Source organism: Ictidomys tridecemlineatus, chromosome 5 (assembly GCF_052094955.1).
Source record: "Ictidomys tridecemlineatus isolate mIctTri1 chromosome 5, mIctTri1.hap1, whole genome shotgun sequence".
Taxonomy (NCBI): Eukaryota; Metazoa; Chordata; class Mammalia; order Rodentia; family Sciuridae; genus Ictidomys; species Ictidomys tridecemlineatus.
The window spans coordinates 154338186-154364252 of NC_135481.1; positions in this window are offsets into that span (position 1 = coordinate 154338186).

Here is a 26067-nt window from a genome sequence, read left to right on the forward strand (position 1 = left end):
GGTGTGAGGGACCTTCAAAACAAACTCCTTTTCTTCAATGAGATGACTTTGATGTAGTTTAAAGGTCACTTTGGCATCCTCTTAATGAATGGAGATTAATTCCTTTCTCTTTACTTAACACCCTGACCCTTGTTATCAAGCACTTCCTTTTGACATTTTCGAAGATCAATCGAATTTGAAACTTTTTTTGGGTACTAATGAGGACTTCAAAGGCCTTTCAAGATATGGATGTATTGCAGTATTCTCTTTCCTTGCTCTGCATCAAAATCTAAATAGAATTGGGTGATCACATTGCATGGTGTGCTGTCTGAAGTATTCGATGGGGGATGATTTCATCAACTTTGTTATCCTTTTAAAAATATTACCATCAATCCTAGAGCATGTGAATATTTTGGAATGGTTCCAAGCCTTCTCTTGCCAGTGAGGCACTGTGCCATGGCCAGGGGCCCCTGAGCTTTGCTGGTCTGTTCTGAATGTATATAGTGGGGATGGGTTTCAGCTGTGTCCTTGGACTGAGCCCTCTGCTCTGTAGAGACAAAGGGCTGAGGATGTTCTTTTAAGGATGGATGAAAAAGCAGCTATAAGGAGGTTCCCCCCTGCCTGAAACAGAAGCACCAGGTGCAGTGGTGCATGACTGTAATCCCAGTGGCTAGGGAGGCTGAGACAGGAGGATCTCGAGTTCAAGCCAGCCTCAGCAACTTAGCCAAGCCCTAAGCAACTCAGAGAGAGCCTGTCTCTATATAGAATATTAAAAAGGGCCAGAAATGTGGCTCAGTGGCAAAGCCCCCTTGGGTTCAATCCCTGGTAAATAAATAAATAAATAAATAAATAAATAAATAAATAAATAAATAAAACCCACCCACTTTGGTGTTGTATTTGAGGAAAACAAACATACCAGTTGTATTTGAGTTTTATTTGAGGAAAACAAACATACCAGTCTTTCAAATGCTCATGGATAATTGAATTCTCCATTTCTTTCTGGGTATAATGGTTTAGGCATTTTTTTCCCTGCCAAAACTTATGTTTAAATTTGAATTCTAATGTAAGAATATTGATAAGAGATAGGTGTTTCAAGAGATAATGTGGTCATACAGGCTGCACCTTCATGACTGGATTAATGCCTTTCTCAAGGAATTGAGTTCGACCTCATGGAAGTGAGTTGGTCTCAAAGACTAGATGAGGTGCCACGAGAATAGTCTGTTGTAATGCAAGGTTACCCCTGGTGGTATGGATTCTTCTGCATGAATCTTCTTACTTTTCTTACTCTTACATTATGTAATGCCATCTGCCATGAGTTGATTTAGCATGCAGCCCTTATCAGAAGCCAAGAAGATGCTCATGGCATGCTCATGACTTTCAAAGTTGTGAGATAAATGAACCTCTTTTCTTGATAAGCTTCCCAGCATCCAGTATTTTGTTGAAGCAACACAAAAATGGACTAATATATGTGGAATATAGATTTTACAAGTGCTTCTCGTATCCAATTCTCCTTTTTCTTCCTGGGCATAAGGAAACAAAGCAGGAAGCCCCTCTGTATGAATGAAAGCATGTAAATGTGGAGGGAAGTCATACAAAGGCATGACTTTGCTTAGGCTTTTCTGTTTCTTTCTCCAATCATGGCAGCCTTAGAGAAGTCCTCATGTGGACATTGCAGAGCCATTGCATTAATGCCCCTGAATTGCTGGGTTGCTGCCTAGAGGACAGCTGTCCCAAAGAGCTGACTGAGTGTGCAGCAGTCTCTGAGTGGGAAGAAAATAACCCCTCTTTATTTTAAGTCCCTGAGATATTGCAGTTATTTGTGTCTGCAGCACAGCTTAACTGATTCCTATTATTAAGACTGTCAAAAGCATTTTTTTTTCTTTGCCAACAGTCAGTTCAAACTCTAGGAACCTATACAGTTCTACCTTTCCATCCATGTATGGAGTTTTCTCTTCTTTGGTTGTAAATTGGAGACAGACCAGGGCTATGTAGGCAACACAATGCCACTGATCTAAGGAGACCAGAACAAAAGACTGAGAGGGCTTTCAAGGTCTGGAGGATGACCAGACCAGTCTCAGCTAAAGGCACTTGGGAGTGTGAAGAGTATGCAGAGTCTGTGAGGGGAGGTTTTGAGGTCTGGCTTTGCAGAGCAGCCTGGTGGCAGGGATAGTGTCTTGGACATGGAAGGCAGTCAGCAGCTCTCTGCTAGAATCCAAGAGAACAAACTCCTTCCAAGAGGTACCCAGTATGGTTTCCTTATATCAGAGATCCAGGATGTCAGAGTCGACATATGGGACTTCCTCTCTCAGGTCAGGCCCAGGGAATAATATAAGGACTAAGAATTGTAATAATCCTTCTATGACCTGCACAGATGCATTTTTATTTGCAGCCACGTCCTGAAATGCAGGGTCCCTATTCGCTCACTACAGAAATACAGTTCAGAGAGATTAAATGGTTTAATTCAATGCAAATTTGATGCCAAGGCTCTCATCCTTTCTCCCTCGCTGCTCTCTTTGGTACCGGGGATTGAACCCAGAGGCACATTACCACTGAGCTACATCCTGAGCCCTTTAATTTTTTTTTTTTTTTAATTTGGAGACACGATTTTATTGAGTCACTTAGGGCCTCACCAAATTGCTGAGGCTGACCTCAAACTTGTGTTCCTCTTGCCTCATTCTCCCAAGCTGCTGGGATTACAAACATGTATTACCCTGCCCAGCCCCAGTCCTCACCAGCTGCTTTTCCAAAGAAAGACCCCAGTAAAGCTGAAAGGGGAATTCTCTTGGGGCATGTAGATTTGCTGGGGAGTCAGGACGGTATCCTGCTGAGAAGCTCTCAACTCTGGGATCCTAGGCCAGGAGCTCTTTCCCCACTGGGGTTCCTTGACTGGGACTTCAGAGCAGGATCTGAGGCTGTGGGGTTGCCTTCCTCTTTGTTCATCTCCTACTGACCAGTGTGACCACAGTGCAGGCTGGAGGAGAACTTATTTACTGGTCTTTCGATTCACCAAAACTCCTCCTGGAGGCCAGGGTCTGCACTAAGCTGCTGAGTTCCACTTGTGGGTAGTTCTGGCCTTCAGCCTCCAGCCTTCTGATTCCCTTAGTGTTTCCAGGTCCCCACTGCTGGCTTCACTTGCTTTTGACATCCCTATCTATACCAAGCTACTCTTTTCTGCCCAGCACAGAGCTCATATCTGAGTATTTCTGCTCCCTGGCCTCCATCCTCCCGAGTCCCCGAGCAAAGCCTGACTATGGGAGCACAGCCCAGCCCCTGGGCCTGGAGTTCAGAGAAGTCTGAAATGAAACTCCCTGTTCAGAGCCTTGTAGGACGAGGCTGCAGCCATGGTTTGTGTGACATCATCTGAAATGATCTGTTCTGCTTTCCCCATTGGAAGTCCCTTCATTATTCACCATCCTTTGTCTTGGGTATGACTTCTATGGAATCTTACCTCAGCAAATATCTCTTAATTTGTACCATTGTCTTTGTTTTCTGTTGCTATATCAGACTACCTGAGGCTGGTAATTTATAAGGAGACTTATTTTGGCTCATTGTTCTGATTGCTGACAAATACGAGGTCAGGTGGCTACAGCTGGTGAGGGCCTTATGTTGTTTCAACTTATGCCAGAGAATGGTAGGGATTCATGGTAAGAAAGGAAGCTTGAGAGAGTAACTATCCACTCTCCAGGTAACCAATCCAGTCCTGAGAGAAAACCATCCACAAGGGCTCCAATCCATGATCCAAACACCTCCCACTAAGCCCCAGCTCCCAACACAGCTGTATCGAGGAATAAAGTTTCCAACACATAAACTCTGGGGGATACACTCAAACCATAGCATCATTGTTGCCCCTTTAACATTGTCCTCTTGGTAGAAAAACCACTGTTCCAATGGAAGGATTGAGATACGTGGGGTCCTGGTGGTTGGAGGATGTTAATAACTTTGTGCCCCTTTAATATGGTATTCTTTATAAATGTTGCTTGGTATTTATTCTGTGCGAATGAGGCAGGAAAAACTATTCTTTTACTAATAAAAGCTGTATCTAGAGACAGTCATTGGAGTAGTCACAAGGTTCAGTAACACCTAGCAATGTATTTCCTGTATTTCTCTACTTCTTGTTCTCTCTCTGGTTTTCTTCTCAATTTCCTAAACCAAACAGCCTCTCAGGAGACATACTCAAGCCATGAATCTAGTTGGTAAAATAAATTCCTGTTTTCTGATACAAAGTGCTAGCTAGGCTTTATTTACTGTTAGACCTTTAGTAATGGCCACAGCTGATTTTTCTGGTTGACTGTGTCCCTAAAGAGAGAGAGAGAGAGCTGGTGTGAGGATTTTCCTTGAGATAAGGATGCTGTGTGGATGTGTGCTGAAATTGGAGGTGATTAATGTCTAGAAATTTATTCCAGTGATGCCAACATTATCCCTGGTTTTCTTCAGCTCTCTGTTTCTTGTGGAGTGACAGACCACCCTCTCCATTTTAGCAGCTGGCTAGGATGAGTGCTAAAAGATAGGGACTCATTAGTCTTCTTTGCACTTAGGAAAACTCTTATTGCCCATCCATGTGTTATTTTGCTGACATCACTTTGGACATTGGTCCTTTCAAAAACCTTTGAATCTTTTTTTTTCCCTTTAGAAACACATCAAAATGATTTGAAAGGAATAATTATTTTGCTATCAAATAAACATGGAGCCTGACAAGGACACACAAACATACACACACATACACTTTGGGTCAGGTTTTCACCAGGGGTGGACATTTGTGCTTTGTTGTCCCTCTCCTGATTCCATATGGGGATGATCAACCAAGGAGCCTGCCCTCACCACGACAGGGCATGTGACTAACACTGCCAATCTGATAATAGTCTCCTTCCCTCAGGGATCTTTGGGAGGGATCAATTTGTAGGGACGGAGGCATCCTAATGAGCCCTATTTTTCAAACTGTGGACTTGCCATTGGGAGAGCCAATACATTTTTTCCTCTAAATTTTTATTGATCTTGTGCCATTTTTATCTTAAAGAATCCTAATTTCCACTTACTCATACCTTTTATGAGTGAAATAAAATTCATAAGACACAATGATTTCTCAGATACATTTAAGGAAAGTATCATTTTAGAGAAAGATCTAAAGATAGAACACACAGTTACAAATTAATGAGGCTGGTTAAAGGTTATTTGTTATTAACAGCTACTAAATCAAATTAATTTCTTTATTCATACATTATTAAGAAATATGCATTTTGGATGTATGTGTGCAAGACACTGTGTGCTAGGGAACATACCAATGTGTCTCTTCCTTTCTGCTAGGAGATTGACTTTTTGTCTTGTGAGAACTAAAGGACTCTTGGTCATTATAGAGTGTTTTAGTCAGTTTTGTGTTGCTGTAACCAATATATCTGACAAGAACAACTAAGAGAAGGCAAAATTTATTTTGGTTTGTGGTTTCAGAGCCTATTATCTATGGTAGGCTAACTCCTTAACTCTGGGCCCAGGCTGAGGCAGAATATCATGTTGGAAGTGTATGGTGAAGGAAAGTTACTTAGTTCATGACAGCTAGGAAGAAGAGGGAGAGGGAGAGGGGGTGGGGGAGTCTGCTAGCCAAAGACATACCCCCAGTGACTTGGTTCCTCTAGTTACACCCTGCCTTCCCATAGTTAGCATCATTAATTCAGTCAAATTATTAATCCATCAAATGGGTTAATCCATTTGATGATTAAGTTACAGCTCTCATAATCTAATCATCGCATCTCTGAACAATCCTATATTATCTCACATATGAGTTTTTCCTGGGAAACCTCATATCCAGACCATAACATAGAATAAGGCTGGTCAGAATCTCTCTGTACCTGTAGAGTCTTCAAAGATTGCCAGGGAGCTAAGAGCTCTTGTTCCACCACTACCTGCTCTGTGAGTTGGAGAGAAGAGGAAGCACCATTGTACTAGGAGTGGAAAGGTATTTGGTTCCAGTAAAGGGTACACTAGTGGATGTGATGGTGGCAGCTAACTTTCCGAGTACTTGGGGACCCCAGGGAGAATGTAAGTGTCTGATGTCTGGCATCTTTATGGTAAGTCCCAGGTGAGAGGTCGTCCATGGAACCTGTGGAGGAAGGAAGAGAAAGAGAGGGCTTTCTCTTTCTTGTGTAGAAAGATTATCACTAAAGAACAAGAGTGGGCCATTGGGGTTGGAGGGAGACATTGAACAGCCAGTGGAAGGAAAACCAGCCCAGGTCAGGGATGGGCAGGGGATTCCCCAGCAGCTCCCTGATCTTAGGTTTGAAGCCTTAGCCCAGCATAGAGGAATGTGGGCCAGTCACCTACCCACTCACAGGTCACTTAAGCCTGGCCTATTAACCAGCACATGGCCACTCTGGGGGACCCCTCAGCTATTTTAGGGCTAGGGTGTTGTAGAGGCTCAGGTGAGCCATCCTGAACTTTCTTCTTTGGACCTGAGGTGCCTAAAGTGGGGGTCCTGAGTTAGAGATCCGAGTCAAGTCTTTCAGGCCCTGGGAGATACTGAGAGGGGATATCAAAGAAATCCCCCAGGAAGCCATCTTATTCACAAAGCCCAGGAAGAAAAAGCATGTGGAGGACCCCACCTGCCCTCCCATGACCAAAGACCTGGAATAGCAGGCAACTCAGTGAAAACCAGGTTATCAGCATGATATTGTCATTGATTTCTAACTTCTGAAGGGTTAGTGTGGTCTAACACAGCCATAGAAATCTCTCCCTGGTTTTCCCAAACTCTGGCCTTCATGAAGATTCCTAGTCCCCTTGGAAGAGCAGACCCTTTCCCCCGCTCTCCCTCAGCTCCGTTTCTCTCCAGAGGTCTAAACCCTCTGAAAACAGGTACCATGCCCTCTCATTTCTTTGGAAGAATTTAAAAAATCCAGTGATGCTGCATGTGCCATAGACTCCCCCTAAGAACAGGGTGGATAGGGGAGGGAGAAAGGAGGAATGGGCAGAGGTTCCTGTCCTCCCAGAAGACCCTGATTCCAGCACACATCTGCAATAGGGCCAGTCATGAAGTGGGGAAAGGAAATGATGGTTATTAAAGACCACCAGGCACAGGTCAGGATTAGTTCCACTTTAACACATTATCGATGTTACTAAGAAATTCTGTACATCCAACACCGAACTGAACATAGAGGATTCCAGGAGAAAAACAGGGCCAAAATTTGAGAATTTTGGGTTCAGAAGCAATGTCCAAGTTACTTGTCAGGCAGATGCTGTCATGCCCAGATCCCTGACCCATCCTGAAAATCCCCAGCAGTTGCCAACACAATAATGGCTTCCAACAGCGCTCAGCCTGGAGGCCCTGTCTGATTTGCTTGTTTTCATTGCAGTGAGGGAGGGGTGGGAGCTGGTGAGTAGACACCTGGGTGTCTGCTTCTAGGTAGTCCTGGTGGACCCGTCCTGGCTGTCCACAGTGTTACCTCTACACCCAGGCACCTTGTGTTGGAGGTCAATCCTCCCTGCTTGGGATCCCTTCTGCTTCTGGGGAAGGCCTCCCAACTCACCAACTTGCCTCAATTCTTGTCTCAACATCTGTTCTGTGAGAATACAGCTTAAGGTATTTCCTTCCAAAATTTCATAACAAAAATTTTATCACATTTATTATAGTTTTCTTTTCACAGTTCACTGCTGCCCCCATAATTAAAACCCAAACTCAAATCCATTGTATGCATATCCAGTACCTGAATACCTAGGATATTTAAGTCCTAGAGAATCAACAGGAATTTCTTTCTTTTTCCAATATGAATTCTCAGTGATAAAGTTCAAGAGAGACAAGGTAGATGTTTTTTCTCCTCCCTTCCACCTCCCTCCCTTCCTTCTTTCCTTTGTACCTTCCTTCTATTTCTCTGTGGCTATGGAGTTGTTTTCTAGCCCTTTCTTCAACCCAGTTTCAGTTTAGGATTTGTCTGGGATCTAAGGAGATGGGTCCCATGTAGACTCACAACTCTTTTGATAGTTTCAAAACAAAATTTCACAGGCCATTCTTTTAAATAGGCCACTGAATCCTGATCTGGAAGCTTCATCTCTTTGGGAAAAGACAAAGATATGAGCTGGTGAGTCAGGTGCAGGTCAGGGATTCAGATCTACTGGTGCACCTCATTTTCTGACCAAACCAAGATACTCAAGACCAGTTCAAATGAAAGGGCTCTTTTCCCTTATCAGAAAACTGAAGAATATTATCTGGGAAATGTTACTTTATTTCCATTTTAAGCATATACTTATTAAATATTCCTTAGAACAAAATGATTTTGGTGTTTGCCTAGGAGTTAGATCAAACTGGACACTGTCGCAAATGAGAAATTTGTCGAACTTTAATAGATTCTATAGCTCCTTGGGTAATTAAGGTAAAAGATAATGAAATCGGAATGGGAGCTATTAGCAAAATTGTGTTTAAAGCATCACAGCACATTTTTTTTTGTTTTAAATTTAATATTATCTTTCAGGTATTTTTTGGCTTTGGAGTTTTGCCACCTATTCTTGAGATTTGGCTCAACTCTGACAAAAACCAAGCAAAATAAAACCAAACTAAACAAAATACCTTCTGCAAATATAATTTGAATTAGAGAGGATTCATCTAATTAATTCTAATTAATTATACTTTTGGGACTTATACAAGATGATAGGCACTGCAGATGCAGAGAATACAGTTGCAAAAGTGGTAAATGGAAAAATAAAATGCAATTAGTTTCTTCCTTTTTTAAATATATATATATATATACATATATATATATATTTAGTTGTAGATGGACACAATACCATTATTTATTTATTTTATGTGATGCCGAGGATCGAACCCAGAGCTTCACACATGCAAGTCTAGTTCTCTACCACTGAGCCACAACCCCAGTCCGCCATTAGTTTCTTTCTTTTTTTTTTTAACATTTACTTTTTAGTTGTAGGTAACACAATACCTTTATTTTATTTTTATGTAGTGCTGAGGATTGAAGCCAGTGCCTCATATATGCTAGGCAAGCACTCTACCTCTGAGCCACCGCCATTAGTTTCTTTAGGAGAGAATGATTTCAATAAAAATATAAATCAGAAATGCCAATTATCTTTTATATAATTTTCCCTTAATACAGTGTTGGAATTTTTTTCTCTTAAGAGAATACTATTCCATTATCTATTCTTTTCAAGCTAACATAGAAATGGTGTCAAGTGCTTGTTTGAATATCAGGAGAAATAGTCGTGGAAGTTCCATTTTACTGCTGGGCACTTACTGGTAAACCTTTGGTATCCTGAGCAAGGCTGAGACCTAAGAAGTCAGTAAAAAAGTCTTTTGGATTACCAGATAGTTGTCTCAATTTCAGGCATTAATGTACAGATGGTCCCTAACTTAGGATGGTTTGACTTAGGATTTTTTTGACTTTACAATGCTGTAAAACAGCATGCATTCAGTAGGATCTGTGCTTTTTAAAGTATTTGATCTTTTTCCAGGCTGGTGATATGGGGTCCAATCAATCCTCTGTTGTAGTGCTGAGCAGTAACAGTACAGGAGTCAGCCACGGGTTCACAAGGGGAATCAACTGTCACTCTACAGTGCACTGTGTGGCTAAGCTATGATGATTGATATGTTAAGTATCTTAAATGCATTTTCCACTTAATGATATTTTCAACATATAATGAGTTTATCAGGACATCAGCCCATTGTACATGGAGCAGCATCCATATTCATTCTAGAAGAGCCTGCCAGGCTGTCCCTCAGACCCCACTGACTCTTGTTTTACATACAGTTGTCACAGATCCAATAGTTTGGTTTCTAGGTCCACAGTAGACTCCTTGAAGCAGCTAAACAGAAAACAGGGACAGTAACAAAAATGACAGGTCTGGAGGTAAGGGAGAAGACAGAAAGAATGCATAAGTAAGGAAATATATTAAAAAGTATCTCAGTGAATGGGAGCCCGTTCACTCCCATTCCATTGTCCTGGCTGGGTGTAGAGATGGAAGGGGGTTTGCCTACATTTTTAACATGTCTAAAGCTAGGGAGGCTGATCCCAAGTTGGGGACTTGCAGGGTGTTATGGTTTGGATATAAGGTGTCTCCTAAAAGCTCCTGTATTAATGCAGGAGTGTTTGGAGGGGAAATTATTGGACTGTGATCAGTCTATCCTAACCAGTCCACCTAGTTTGAATAGATTTAAGTGGATGATAATTGCAGGCAGGTGAGCATGGCTGGAGGAATTGGGTCACTGGTGGCATTCTCTGAATGGGTTCATCTTTATGACCCTTTCCTCTTCTCTTTCTGCTTCCTGGCTGCCATGAATGGAGAAGCTTCTCTCTGACACACCCTTTCACCAGGGCGTTCTGCTTTATCTTGAGCCCAGAGCAATGGAGTAAGCCCATTACTGAACTTCTAAAACTGTGAGCCAAAATAAACTTTTCCTCCTCTAAGTAGTGCTTGTTAGGTATTTTAGTCACAGCAATGAAAAGCTAACTAACACTCGGGGCTTCAAGTAAGAGCAAAGCTGAACTTGGAAAGAAACCAGATATTGACAGATCTCAATAACAGGGCAGGACATGCTGGGAAAAACAGTGCACCTGTTCTCCTTCTGCCTCTACACCACAATCAACATAAAAGATTTCTGTGATCCCAAAAGGCATGTTATTTCTCCCTAGCAGCAAGCAAACACTTCTGTCACTGTTTATCTGCAAATAGCTACAGTTGTGGTTCCCATCACCCCCTCTTCAGGTTTGATTAATTTGCTAAAGAAACTCACAAAAATCTGCATTTGTAAGGATACAAATATGAAGCCAGATGAAGAGACACATAGGGAAAGGTCTGTAAGAATCCTGAGCACAGGGGCTTCTGTCCCCATGGAGTTGGGGTTCACCTCACTGCTGGAAAGTGGATGAGTTCTCATTCACCTTCCAGAGTCTCCATAGGTTCAGCTGTCTAGCAGCTGTCTGAACCCTGTCCTTTGGGTTTTTATGAAGATTTCATTACATATTCATGATGATGTCCTTGGTCATTGGTTCCTCAGAGGTTGGGGAGGGGACTTTGAGACAAGCCCCATTCCTGAAGCTACCTAGGGGCTGCCATCGGCCCACCAACTTATTAGCATACAAACAGACACTTATCACTTCAGAGAGTCTAGAAATTTTAGATATATGCCAGGAAATGAGGACAAATACCAAATATGTTTCACAGCATCATACTGGATGATGCCAACAGTGAGAAGCTGGAAGCCAGCTGTGTTCAAACTGAAATAAGATATCACAGCAGCCAGAGCTGGGTCACTCAGTTACTTTGTATTGTATAAAACAGTAGTACCTAGCCCTGGGTTACTCTATTTTATAAGTCAGCAATTTACCCAGAGCTACTCCACTTTGAATGCAAGTGCTAAGACAGAAAACTTGGTAATTTGTCTGAGCAAGTGAATAACCACCAGGTGTTGGACATACAGAATTTATTGAAAAAGAATAATCCCAGCTGCATAGCACAATCACAAGGCACAACCTGAAAAATAAATCAATCATGCTAATACAAAATGACCACCTGTGAACTTAACAAATTCAATCAGAAACACATCAGAGAACTCAGGCCTGTGAGCTTATTAGACATGTCAGACCACCAAATCATGCAACCCGCTCAACTAAAAAGATGACAGTCAGCTAAAAGGATGGTAGGGCAGCACATAGGGACCTGTCCTCTTATCAGATTATATGGTAAAGGAGTCACAAAAAAAAAAAAAGTCTTCAGGTGACAAATTCCTGACTCTGTCCTTAGGGCTTTAGCTCAGCTTTATCTCCCTGCTTGTGGCAGACTGCTTCAAAATTGCCCTCCAGACCTGGACCTTAAGTTCTGCACCCTGAATTAGTTCTTCAACTGGCTTGTAATCTTATCTGACCATTCTTCTGCATTTGTGTCTGCTCTCTGCTTTTGCTTTCAGTGTGGGCTCTTGAAACCCTGTAGCCACTGTTAACCCCTTTTTAGCTGTTCTGTAGCCAAATATCCTTGTGTAAAGTATGATATATGACTTGAGTATTATTGATATTAGAAATTAAGATTCAAATGGAATAAAAGAACCTGTGATTGTCCTGCTCATGAGCATTTGGCAGTTTAATGCCAATGAAAGTGATGAAGTTGGTGAATTTATTGTTGTTCTCACATTGGGAAAAGACCAGCTGGGGAAAGCATGTCCAGTCTGTGTTAATGGCATAGCTTGCTTACAACAGACAGAAATCTGAATGGGTCTTGCCAGAGGAGTACCCTGCAAGCAACAAATACCAGCATAGGCCTAGTTGGCAATCTGACAGAAACCTGGGAGCTGCCACATTTGGCTCCTCCTGCCCATTCCAAGTGCTCAGTCTTGAGTCTTAAAACACCGACATTCGGGGAAATCCAATGTTCACTCAAGTGGGGGATGATGATCATTTCATGAGAAGTTTTATAGTTTGCTTGAAGATCCCAGCAGAATAGACAGTCTTAAAGGCTGATGATTACTGCCCCACTCTAAGCCCTGGTTTAGATACTAGGATATAGCAGGAAGCAAAACGGACAAATTCTCTATCCTCCTGAGGCTTCATAGGTGGATAGATGGATGAATGGGAGAATAGAAAACATATACAGTTGAGCACCACATTAAGCCTTTTAGGGACCTCAGTATAAGTGCCTAAATAATTAGCAAATGTTACCAATGTCTATGGCAGGTATCAGGAGAAATCATGGATGGATGAACAGGCTTGCATATATAGCTGAGCACTACATTATGCCTGTTATGGATCTCAGTTTAAGTGCCTAAATAATTATCAAACAATAATGTTTGTGGAAGTTATCCTGAGAAACCCTCCCTGAGTCCTCTCAATGAACAAGTTACTCTGTGTTTCACACATCATCCTTCTGCTCTGTCCCCTCTGTCCCCCTCTTTGAGACATTTCTGTGTTCTAAGAATTTCCTCCCTCATATTCCTAGTATTCTTTCTTTCCCCTCAAAACATCTTCTCCTCTCTCCAGCGGGTCAGGATTTTTCTAGGAAACAGTGCTCTGGAGTGTCAATGGACATTGTTGCAGTGACACCATAGAAGGAGCTGTGAGTGGTGAGTTCTAATTCCAGCTCTCTATTCACTGGTAGAAAAATTTAACTTGCCTGAGTCTCAGCCTTCAAGACTATAAAATGGGAATCTTAGTGGTAATTGGAGGATTGCATGTGTTTGGCGTACAGAGTGAATTCCATTCTCCGTTCTCTTTGCTCCTTGTCCTCCATGTTTCCTTGAGCATGGTGATTTTCTCTGCTACAGAAGAGATACTAATGTTGGAAACATCTGGTGAAACCAGAGGCCAATAGGAGAGATGTGGGGGACAGCTACAGCTGGACCCTTTACATCACAACTCTCAGGCAACATCACATAGCTAGCCCTCTATGCTCAAATAGATGGAACATGTGGTGACAAGATCCAGCTTCTAGGTCTGGCCCCTGGAAAGGCTCAACACCTTGGTGTAAGTAGAAGTGGAATCTGCTATGTGGCAGTTGACCCTGCAGTGAGTCAGCTGTAGGAGAATATTTGAGGTAGCCTGTGTATATACTAGGCTTGTAGGTCTATGTTTCTCAAATTTAGATTTTCTTCAAATCCTCTTTAAAGGAAAAAAAAAGAGAGAGTCTTTGTTTTTTTCTGGTTTTGTCTTAAGCTATTTTATTTGAATGTATACAAACCTCAAAGTAGATTTAAATTCTTGGTGCTTATATGCCTTAAAAGACTATAAAACAACCCACATTTATAAACTACATATATAGAAACATGATACAACCAAAATTTGCATCACTTTTAGTTTCTTTCCATTCTTTTTTGCTGAAATGGTATTATCCCTGAAAATATGGAGGTGTGTTACCTCTAAAAAAATGAGGCTTGGGATGTAGTGGGCCATGAGTGAATGTGCTCATAGGGTTTCCCAAAAAATAATCTAGTTGAAAACACATTATAGGCCTAGTACTAACCTTTATCTGAATAACCCATGAATGACAGTCAAAGACTTCTTCAAATGAAAGGAAAGACCTTCTGAGCATGTGCATCATATTTCTAGGGCAAGGGATCCCACTGCTTTCACTGGAGTCTGTATCTATTAGTGTTAAAAATTACAGGTCTTTGCAGAGCTTCTAACCCCTTATTATGTCATGATACACAAAGAAAAAGATATTTATGGCCTAAATAATGGTGATGACTGGGGCAAATGAAGGTGTTTGCCCTGGCACCCTTGGGCTAGCTGCCTTGATGCCTCAAGGACAAAGGGGATCAATGTCTCAGCTCACCTGTGTGCCACACACAAGGAAAGGGAAAAGGGGTTCTTTACATCCTCATCATGCAAGATGGGGTCTCTGGAACAGCAGCACTGACATCACACAGAAGCATGTAAGAAATGCAGAATGTCAGACTTCCCAAGAACCTCTGAATCAGAATCTGCATTTTGGAATATCTCTAGGTAATACCTGTGTACATTAAAGGGTAAGAACCCTCAGGCTTTAGCATTGTCCTTAACCTTTAGCATTGCCCTGTATGAAACAGGGTACAAAATCTTAGTACACAATATCTAAGAGGAATCTATTTTCACCTGAAACTATGGGTTACCATGGGTGTTTAGTTGTAATCCATAGAATTTTAGAGACTCTAAGGCTGTATTTTTCAAACTCACATGGTGGTAAGAATTACCCTAGGGCATTCATTAAAACTCCATCAAGAACCATCAAGAGAAGTTGACTGGATTTTAATAAAGTCTCAGAATGGTTGAGTGACCCCAGTAGATTATAGACCTGGTTGGCAGATGGGGTGTGTCAGGTATATGTGTATGTGAGGGCATGCATTTTCTCTGCACTGTTCTTCTTTTTGCTCATGTTTGCCTGTGATTTCTTTTCACGCCTTTAGAAGATACCCCTTATGGTACTTGGAAGGGCCTAATCCTGTCACTGGACCAAGAATGACCTGGCTTCAATCCCAGAAGACTCACTTATTAACCGTCAAAGGCCTTAAGCCCTGGTCTGTGGTGCTGTTGGGAGGTAGTGGGACCTTTAAGAGGTGGAGCCTAGTGGGAGGAAGTTCAGTTGCTGGGGGTGTGCCCTTGAAGGGGATTGTGGGACTGGGGTCTCTTCCTCTCTCTCTTAGCATCCCAACCGTCTGGAGGTGAGTAGTTCTCTTATTTGAGTGCTCCTGTTGTAATGTGTTGCCTTGCTACAGGCCCAAAGGCAACATGCCAACTGACCATGGACCCAAACCTCCAAAATTGTGAACAAAAAATAAACATTTCCTCCTTTAAGTCAATTTAGTTTAGGTGTTTGCTACAGTAACAGAAAGCTGACTAACACAGTGGCCAAACTCCCCTTCATAACAAATTCATTCTCATGATAACTCAGTTCTGTGATAATGACTTTATTCACAAGGGCAGCTGCCCTCATGACTTAATTAACTCTTAACAGACCTTGCCTCCCAACACTGTTCCATTGGAGATTCACAGCACATGAACTTTGGTGGGGGACAATTCAAACCATAAAACAGCCTAAACAGCAGTGATTTTCAGTGTGCAGGCAGCCTGGAGAGTAAACCCAGTTCACACCCCCCAGTGGTGGCTCAAGCATGATACTTCAGGTCTTTGGAATGGAGACATGATGATAACTCAACCATGTTGTTATTCCAGCAGTGTTTTGCTACTGATATAAATGGTATTCAGTCCTGATAGCAGAAAACACATGACACTGCAAAACAAGCCCCTGAATGAGACTTTGATGGTTCACACTTACTTCAAGTCCTTTCCCCAAATAGTTGTTAAAGGGCAGAACCATACTGCTGAGGAAATACCAGGGACAGATCATGAGTTTTGCAGAATAGAGGCACTGGGGCTAAGAACTGTTTGTCTCTGGACCTTGGGGACTCTGTCTGCCTATAGGATTTGAGGCTGGTGTATTTTGTTTTCCTCTTGATTGCATGGCACAAGGTTTATAGGCTGGGAAATGGTGTAGAGCTGAGCAGAATAAACATCGTCCCTAATTCCTGTTCACTCTCACATCAGCCATAACTGCACAGCTGGAGACCAGGGAAATGTTTTCTCAATCCTCCTTAGGAAGAAAAAGAAAACAAAGAAAGAAGAGACAAAAAGCCTCCCTTACACTCAAACACTGCCTCCCGAGGGGCTTCCTGAGGCACATAGGCAGGATGTTAGTGCCACACACGGCCTTGCTTGACCGTCCCTCCTGTGCACCACCCCCCAGACTCCCGCACATCCTCCAGCCGCTTCTGATTCCCAGAGCTGCAGGCCCTCCTAGTCCTGTCCCTGGAGCTCCAACCCCTCCTTCCTAATGAATGCTTTCCAGTTCTGAAAGGATTTCCTTTCCTGAGACAGGTTCCCCTTGACCTTTGTTTTCACATACATACCACTTTCTTAAAAGGCCTCTATCCCCCTTCTCTTATAAATACTTAAGAATGTATTTTAAGAAAGGTGATTTTAAACACAGTCATTCAGTGGCCTCCTTGGGGATGCTGTGCCCTTTGTTTATGGTTTCCAGGAACACAGGGTTGAGTAGTGGCTGGAGACCCTTGTGGGACAGATGAGGACTCCCACCTGAATGACCTGAAGGTGTGTTCCTGCTCTGGGTTGTCATGGTCATACCCAGGGCCAACTTAGGGTGCGTTCAGTAGAGTAAGAACTCAGCGGGGACGACACAGCCAGGACCGGAGCAGTGCAGCACGGGTGAATTTACCTTCTAATCCTCACCCCCCAACTTCCATGCTGAGCAGAGGCCCTCTGCCCCTCAGACCTTCATAATGTCTTCTTTATGTTTGAGATTTTCTTTTTTTATTTAAAAATTTTTTATTGATTGAAATTGTTATACAAAATTAACCTTTTTTTTTCTTTCCATGTTTTTTGATTGGTGAATTATAGCTGTACTTAATGGTGGGATATGTTTGATTCTTACCACAAACCCTTTAAGTTGAATATCGCTCCTCTTTACAGATTGTAAGTGAGGAAACTGAGTCTCAGAAAGGCAGTGCAGTGGGCTGGGGTTGTGGCTCTGTGGTAGAGCGCTTGCCTAGTATGTGTGAGGCACTGGGTTCGATTCTCAGCACTGCATATAAATAAATGAATTAAATAAAGGTTCATCGATATCTAAAAAAACATTGTTAAAAAATCCTTAATTTAAAAAAAAGAAAGAAAGTAAGAAAGAAAGGCAGTACAGTGCCTTGATTAAGGATAAGACCTCAATCTTACTAATAAGGCACAGTTGCTTTGAGAGTTAGTTAAATGCAGTTGTTGTTATTGAGAAGGACCTTCCTATTGGTAAAATGCTAAATGCTGACTGTCTTCAGCACTCATCTCCAACCCTATGTCATTTCCTACATGGTATTCTTGTCATTATTTCCTACATATTATAGTACATTGACTATTTATACAGCATTTACATGGGATTAGGTATTATAAGTAAGCTAGAGATTTTAAAAGGATTTGGTAGGTTGTGCATGGGTTATATGCAAATACTATATCATTTTATATAAGGGATTTGAGCACAGGCAGGGACTTCTAGAACAAACCTCCATTGGACACCAAGAGACGACTATTTGAATGAATGAATATATAGACAGCTGCTGGCCTAAGCTAAGTTGGCCGACTGGTGAATGACTGGAGGTGATGTCTTAGTACTCTTCTTTCCAGGCCAATGTCTTCACAACCACTTTGCCTGCTGTATGTCCAGGGATATGCTGAGCCCTCTCACATTTTTTAGAATGGCCCTGAATTTTAGGGCCAGAGTTTCTAAGTAAACTACAGTCCTGCTCAGAGAAAGCTCAGTCTAGCTCTAGCAAGAGGCTTGTTGGGAGTGACAGTGTGTGACACATTCCCTGCAGCCAGAAGGAAGTCACGGAGGGCAGGCCAATGATCTTGAATGACATGATGTTGAATTAACACCCTGGGTGCCGGAATAGAAGTACAAGTAACCCAACGTCAGGGGACAATGAGCTTCCTGTTGAGCAACTCCTGCTGATAAAATATAACAGAGGAAAAGATTATATTTTTTCTTTATACAAAACATTGGTGGGTGGACAGGATGCCTTTGGGGAATCTATCCTAAGTTTAAGGTCTGCAAAAACCCCATCCAAGACTCAGGGAAGCAGAGTTTACATCCTGACTTCCCTACGTGCAGGCTGGGTGCACTTGCTGTGGCTTAGCATCTAAAAGTCAGGAGCGGGACTACCTACTCTACCTACTGCCTATTCCACCTGTCCACCCTACTGCACTCCCTGATCATGGGTGGGGATAGGGTGAGACAAGATGATGACTGAAGCTCATTCTAGGTTGACACATTAATGCAGTGGAGCTGCAGCAGTGAGTGCTGAGGAAGTGCTGTCTTCCTGCCATAGCCCCTTGTCCCACTCCAGAGCTCAGCAGAGATTTCTGGGGCCCAATATTCCTGATTCCTCTGGGTCCCCTGTGGAGGGACCTTTTGCCAGGGGCCGCCCTCATCAGAGTGCTTCCTCTCCTCTCTCAATTATTTTCCAAATCCTTTGTCTGGGCCTTCCCAGTGGGCCTCCTGAATGGTTCCCATGATAAATTCCTTGTTCCTGCTTTCTGGGGCACCCAAAGATCTTACTGTCATTCAGATGTTCAAACTCAAATAAGGAGAGTAGAATTTTCTTTGGAATTTCTGATTTAGTTGATCGGGGTGTAGCCTAAGCTGAGGGGTGCTCTGCCCTGGCACAATCCAGTGGAGAATGGCTGCTATCTAGGTCTGCAGATGGCAGCCTGGGCTACATGGGAACTGGTCAGACCCACTGCCTCAGAATCCCCCCCTCAATAAGCTCCGCAGGTAATGTTTGTGTGAGTATTAAAGTTTTGGGTGCACTGGTCTCCATAGGACGGTGCAACAGGAGAAGCCTGGTGGTTAGCCTCCCTTTTCCTGAGTTCAACCTCCTTTGGGCATGGCCTCTGGCAAACTAGTTTGAGTCTCTGCATTTTCAAGGGCCAAGAGAGCTACCTCTGTGTTTACTGTTAGAAATAAATAAAATGCTGTTTCTCTGTGCTTTGTAAGCACTGAACCCTGCAAATTTTGGTTTCTGCCCTCTGTGTGAAGTTCTACCATGGGAGGCATCTATGGCTGTGTTGTTGCAAAACAGAGAAATTCAGATCTTCCAAACTCTTCTCAGTTCAACATCATTTCTCAAATGTTAGTTATTTCAGAGCCCTGGAGTGTTTGTTAAGCACAGATGGCTGTGCCACACCCAGTGTCAGATACAGAGGGTTAGGGTGACCCAGAGTTCACATATTTAACAACTTCCCAGGGGATGTCAGTGTGGCTGGGGTGATCTCACTTTTATCTCATTAAAAAGGCACTGGTGTGGATGCTGAGGAAAGTGCTTAAATCCTGGCCTCAGGGGCAACTGCCCTTTGCTTCTTGGTACTTAGGAATCCAGAGCAAATTCATAAGGTTCTAGTGGATCTTCAACCCCGTCCCAGCTGCCTTTTTGAGTTGAAAATAAGAATTTGGGCTAAGAGTACTGTTCTTTTACAACCTACTCAAGGTCTACATGGACCATAATGACAAGAGGAACAGGGATGGGCTATTAAGCCATGGTGAGGAAGGGTTAGATTGGCAGGTGAAAGATTGCCTTGGCATGGGGTCTGAGGCTGTGCAAGTTTTTTCACTCCAGCAAGGGTCTGAGATATTGTCAGCTCCTATAGGAGACCTGATGGGCCACAGAACTCAGACCTAAGTACCTGGCTTGGAAGCCACCCTCAAGCCAACTTTTCTAGTCACTTCTGACTATGCACATGGGCAGATTGGAGCCTCATCCACTTGCTGCACTTGCTAGGTGCTCAGTGACAAGGGATAAGGTTATATGCACTTCCTGAGATCATGTGCCCTGATTCAACTTGAAAAATGCTTGAATGTCCGAGACTACATGGATCTCCAGGCAGTTGGGATCAGGAGCTGACAACTAGCAGGCATGAGTCTCAGTTTCTGTATGTTTCCATTGTAGTTTATGAGCCCATTTGAGGTTCCCACACAACATACATTTTTTACTGTGAAAAAGCTCTCGTGTTACAGGTTGAATTGTGTCCCCTAAAGCTCATGTGTTAGAGCCCTAGTAGCTTAGTATGTGATTATATTTGGAAATAGATCCTTGAAAGAGATGATGAAGATATTAAAATGAGATCATACAGGTGGGCCTTAATCCAATGTAACTGGTATCCTAAAAAGAGGAGCTTAGGTCACAGATTCAGAAAAGAGAAGACCATATGAACACACAAGGAGAAGATGGTTATCTTCAAGCCAACAGAAAAGACTTTAGGAGAAACCAATCCTGCTGGCACCTTTATATAAGACTTCCAGCCTCCAGAACAGAGAGAGAATAAATTTCTATTTTAAACCGTTCAGTCTATGAGTACTTTATTTTGGAAGCCCAAGTACACCAATATACCTATCTTCAAACCTTCAGGGAGAGGCAACCCATTAAAAACCTTGCATTACTCATAGCATGTAGCTCAGTTCTGGGTTATGATTTGGCCTCAAAAAGCATGTAAGGATGGAAATAGTGATGACCGGCATTCATTCTTAGCATGTTTAGTTAAATGAACTGATACTTAAAAATATCAAAGTAGAGGCAGAGGAGCATAAACCAAGAGGCAGTCTGTGTCCCCTCTGTGTCCTGGCCTGCTGTCTCCAGCTTATGGGGCTTCACAAATGAACTCATCTCTTTGGGTTTTAAATATCTCAGTGTAAAATGGGGGTAAAAAAGGTATCATTCTCAAAAGGCTGCTGCTAAAGTTTGTGTAAAATGATTTAAGAATTTAGCACAGTAACTGACAGAATACAGAGCTGGCTATTATAGAATCGTCTTCCAATAATAATTATAATGGTAATCAAAAAAGGCATAGTCATTTTAGAAATTCACCATGGCACACTGCAGAATTAAGTGTATTTAGAAAGATAAATCTAGTTACAAAGAGGCTTTGAAATTTGTTTGGAACATTTGCCTAATGAAGAATGTTGACAAAGACCTATCTCTGTTTTTTTTTTCTCTTCAGTTCTACAGCTTTAATTTGAATTGCTGAAGAATGAAAAGCATTTATTAGAAAATGCCAAATAATCACTGAAAATTAGAGGAGATTAAAAAGCCACTTGAAGCCTCATGAACTCAAAGTTGCAATATTTTTACATAACTCTTTTTTTTTTGTCTTTCAAAAAAGTCTTTAAAAATGTTCTATTTGCATTTGTCAAGATTATGATACATATTATTTTAAAAATCAAATTCCTCTCAAGGCATGACCTGTGAGCCAGCCCTCCCTCTTCCTGCCTGTGCCCCATTTCTAGCTCCTTGGCCATGGCAAATCCCCTCACTTCCAACTGGTTCTTCATTTCAATTATGTATTTATATGCTGATTTACATCTTAATTTTTTTTCTGTCTTAGGCATTGTCATTGAGTTTCTTTATAAAGACGGGGACTTGACCCGATGCTTACCAGGATGGCAGTGGTGATGGAGTGGAGCTGGTGCTCAACTCACCATAAGCAATAGGCTTCTTTTATCTCTGACCACATTGCCTTACTCCCAGAATGCAGGATGGGGAAAACAGCACGTCCAGCATCTTCACCTTTAGGAGTCCAGTAGCTTTCTCTCCACATGAGATTCGTATAGCTGTCACAGAGAAGAGTCATAGTGAGTAGGGTTTCCTGGACAGAAAGGCCACGTATCTGGTTTCCCCTCAATCTTTTATATCAGCCTGGTATCACAGGTCCCAAGTTGAGGGTCAGGTCACAGCCTCTCCTCTTCAGGTCAGCCCTAGAGATCAGGGATTCCTGAGCAAACCAGGTGGATACTGTATCCTTACTAACCAGACTTTTGTCATCAACAAGAGACGATCTGAGGTCTTTTTCTGAGGTGAACTTTTATCAACCCAGGGCTGATGTTAACCTTTGATTCTATCCTCCTCTGCCGCCTTCTCCTCCTCTTCCTCCTCTTCCTCCTCCTCCTCCTCCTCCTCCTCCTCCTTCTCTCTCTCTCTCTTTCTCTTACACATAAATACACATTTGCACCCACACATATATCACACACAAAGGCGCACAGGGATGATATGTGCCTACATTTTCATCATACTTTCTTCTCAGCATAGTCATATTGCGGTTTTGGTGAAGTCCCTATTCAGGGTTTATGTTTTATGACTGTGTCACAACAGTTAAGTCCTGTATTCTGTGAGTCCACAGTGTACAATGATTGCTTTCCCCACCCCAATATAACTTTTTGTTTTTCTTGGAGTTCATAATTGTTTTTGTTTGTACTTTTTTTTTGGGGGGGGTTACTTTTTTAAAATTTTATTTGTTTTAATTAGTTATATGTGACAGTAGAATGCATTTATGCACTTTGATATGTCAAACATAGATGGGACATAATTTCTCACTTTTCTGAGTGTACATGTTGCAGAATCATATTGGTCATGTAGTCACATATATGCATAATAATGTCTGTTTCATTCTACTATCTTTCCTATCCCCACACCTTCTCCTCTCTCCTCCCATCACTTCCCTCTACCTAATCTAAGGTAACACTATTCTTCCCTAGTGCCCCTTGCCTTATTGTGAATTAGCATCCACATATTAGAGAAAACATTTGGCCTTTGGTTTTGTGGGATTGCTTTATTTCGCTTAGGACTTTTCAAACTGATAATGTATTTTCAAATTCTTCTCTAGTTACTTAAGATATTTATACCAGATTGTCTTTTTTTTAAACCTTTATTTTATTTTTTAATGTAGTACTGAGGATTGAATCCAGTGCCTCACACACATACTAGGCAAGCGCTCTACCACTGAGCTACAACTGCAGTCTCCAGATGGTCTTTTAATTTTGACTCTTCCACTGACGACCAAAGTCCAGTTCCCCTGTATCACTGCCATCCTGGCACCTTTACCTGGAGTTCCTGCAGGGAATTCTCTGCTTCTGAAATTCTATGTTTCCACATTCTTTGATTAATTCTCTCAGTCTTATGGAGTACAAACTCAAGTACCTTCTTGAGAATGAGAGAAAGGAAGGAAAATTTCTGATATCTTGCACAGTTGAAAGTGACTATAGTCTATTCCCATATTTCTCTGGATGATGCTACACTTTGAATGTTCTCCCAAAATTCAGTTGTTGAATTCTCTACTTCAGTGCTATTAAGATGGGTGGACTTTGGGAGGTGATTAGGTCATGAGGACTCTGTCCTCATAAATGAGATTAGTACTCTTATAAAAAGAGACTTGAGGGAGCTCATTCATCTTGTCTGTTATACAAGGACACAATGAGGAGATGGATAACTAGGCAGCCTCACCAGGGACCTAATCTATTGGCTTGAACTTCACAGCCTCCAGAACTGTGAAAAATAAATTACTGTTGTTTATAAATTACCTACTTTAAGATATTTTTTTTTATTGCAGCCCAAATGGAGTAAGACAGCTGGGTATAGAATTCTAGGTTGGAAATTACTTAATGAGAAGATACTGATGTATGTCTATGGCTTCCACTGTGGCTAAGGAGAAGTCTGATGTCACATGACCCTTGGTCTTTGATGTAAATATTTTGTGATTTTACTCTAGAATACATAGGGATCTTTGGTCTGGGTCATTCATTGTGCTGGGCTCTTATAGGAATCCCTTGCCCTGGAAATTCCTATCCTGTAGCCATCAGTATATATTCCATTAGGGAGTGAATTATACTACATCTGGCTGGTTCCCCTGATCCTAGCAAATCATTTTCCTCTTCCCAGCTGAGACTGCCTGGGGTCTAGAGGAAGTTGAGTCACTTCCTGATGCAAATGACAAACTGTCGAAACTGCTCTGCTTGCAAGTGAATTTTCCATATATCTAAAGTAATACTGGTTTAACAAGGAGCTTTAAAAGCACTGAGGCTTCATTGAAAATAAATTGTAGGACTTGAAGAGAAACGTCCAATCTATTGTGAGTTACTGAAAGATATATGGTCTATTCAGAATTCCGTTTTGGGTTCATCCCCAAAAGGAAGGTCATTTCCCTCTTTTTGAACTTCAGTAACTCAGGGGTGGGCAGTTATCAGATACTGAGCCTTGAAACCAACAGAAATTGCTTAAATTCAGATCAGCCTCAGTCTAATTAGTGATGTGATCTTTTCTCCTCTAAAAGAAGCTTTTGGAGTGTTTAATGGGAAAATAACAGTACTGCTTATATGGTTCACAGTGGGAGGTATGACTGTGGACTATATAAATGCTACTTTTGTCTTTGCACCATGGTGCCAAGCAGGTATGACAATGAAAGGATTGAGACTAAAAACTTTGAGATTTTGCAAATGTATGAAATATGATATGTCAAGAGCTTTGTAATGTTTTGAACAACCAATTAAAAAAAAAAGCAGAAGATCTCCAAACATTAAACTGGTGCTGCATGTAAAAATATAGGACATATTCATGATATATTAAAGAAGACAATTCTGTTGTTAAAAAAAAAAAAAAACTTTGGGATTTTACCCAAGACAGCACTGATTAGCTTCACGTTTGGTCTTTCTGCTCCAAGTTTCCAGTTCTTCCTGTTCTGGACTACACTGTTCCTTGGTCCTCAAATGCAAATATATGTTCATGGATAGTCATAAAAAGTTGTGGCAACCTGTGGAGTGATCCTGTGAGGTCAGCCGGAAACTAAAGCCCATCTCCTGGGGGGGGGGTGGCTGCATTGCCTTCAGAACAAACTAGGCAGGAAAAAAAATTCTTTTTAGGTAGCATAGGATCTTTATAGGGGCCCTGAGCCTGGATCAGTCTTGGCTTCAACCTTAGTTGGGTAACTGCTCTGCGCCTGAAGTTTCTTACCTGCAGGATGGGAATGGAAATGCTGGCAGACCCAGATGAGCAAGGTATCTGCTAAAAAGTATTAGAAAATGTTAAACTTGTGACTCCTTATGTGGAGTATCCTTAATGTAGACACTAGGAAATACCAGTTCATATAGAGGATGCTGTGCATTTAGGCAACTGACTGGGTTTCTGTCTACATGACACTTTTGCTATTCAAGAGAAGAGTGACCTGTATTTCCTTGGACTGACACTGGGACACTTGCCTCCAGGTGGGTGAGAAAGGGCATCTCTCAGAGCCCTGAATGGAAATGGAGCTTCTTCCTTTTTGGTAGGTGTGGTGCTCATGGAACTTCAGCCAGGAGGGAGGGAAGGGTCTGGAGGAAGCAGAAAGGACTGCGCCCATCTCCTCTGGACCTTTGTCAGGTTTCAGAGGTGATGAAAGCATCTGTTTCTGTGTCCATTGTGTCAATGCTCCCAGGGTCAGTGAGGCCATCCAGAATCTTATCAACGATGAGTGACATTGCAGGACCTGCTGCAAATGGGAAAGATGAGCTGTTGGAAAGAAAGGATGGAAAGGTCTAAAATAAACCTTCTGGGGCTGAACTGTTGAATTTATTTTCCTGAGTTGCTCTTGTTATTAATGGCAAATGCAGAATGAATTGTATGAGGACATGGGCTCCTGGACATTTTTACTTAGGGTTTTTTTTTTTTTCCTAGCTTGTGATAGGATAGGATTGGAACCAGGTTTTCCATGAATTGAGCATTTAAAAGGATCATCATTTCCTAAGCATTATGATATCCTATATCTTAAGAGGCAGTTACTGAGGTTTAGAGGTTTACTTAGGTAAGTGGGACATGTTAAATAATACTGAGTGTCAGGACTTAGGTTGGAGCCTGGGGATCTGACCCCAAAGTCCTTGTGGTTGTGTCACTTTGTACTGGGGCATCTCATCACTTCCCTGCTAGGAGCAAGCTGCTCTTACAACAGATGAAAATCCCGCACTCTATTAGATTCAGGAGCAACCTTCCAAAACTCATGTTTTGGAGTTCACAATGTGACCAAACAAGACCACATTCACATAGAGTCATTGCAGATGTAAACAGTTAAGGTAAAGTCAAAATGGAGTAGGTTGGGCCCCTAATGCAGTAGTAATGTTGTGTTTATAAGAGGAAAAGTGACACCCACACACAGAAGAACATCCTATGAAGATGAAGGCAGAGACTAGAATAATGCCACCACTAACTAAGGAATACCTGGGATCACCAGGAGCTAGAGGAGGCAAGGGAATATCCTCCCTAGAACTTTTGGAGAGAGCATGGAC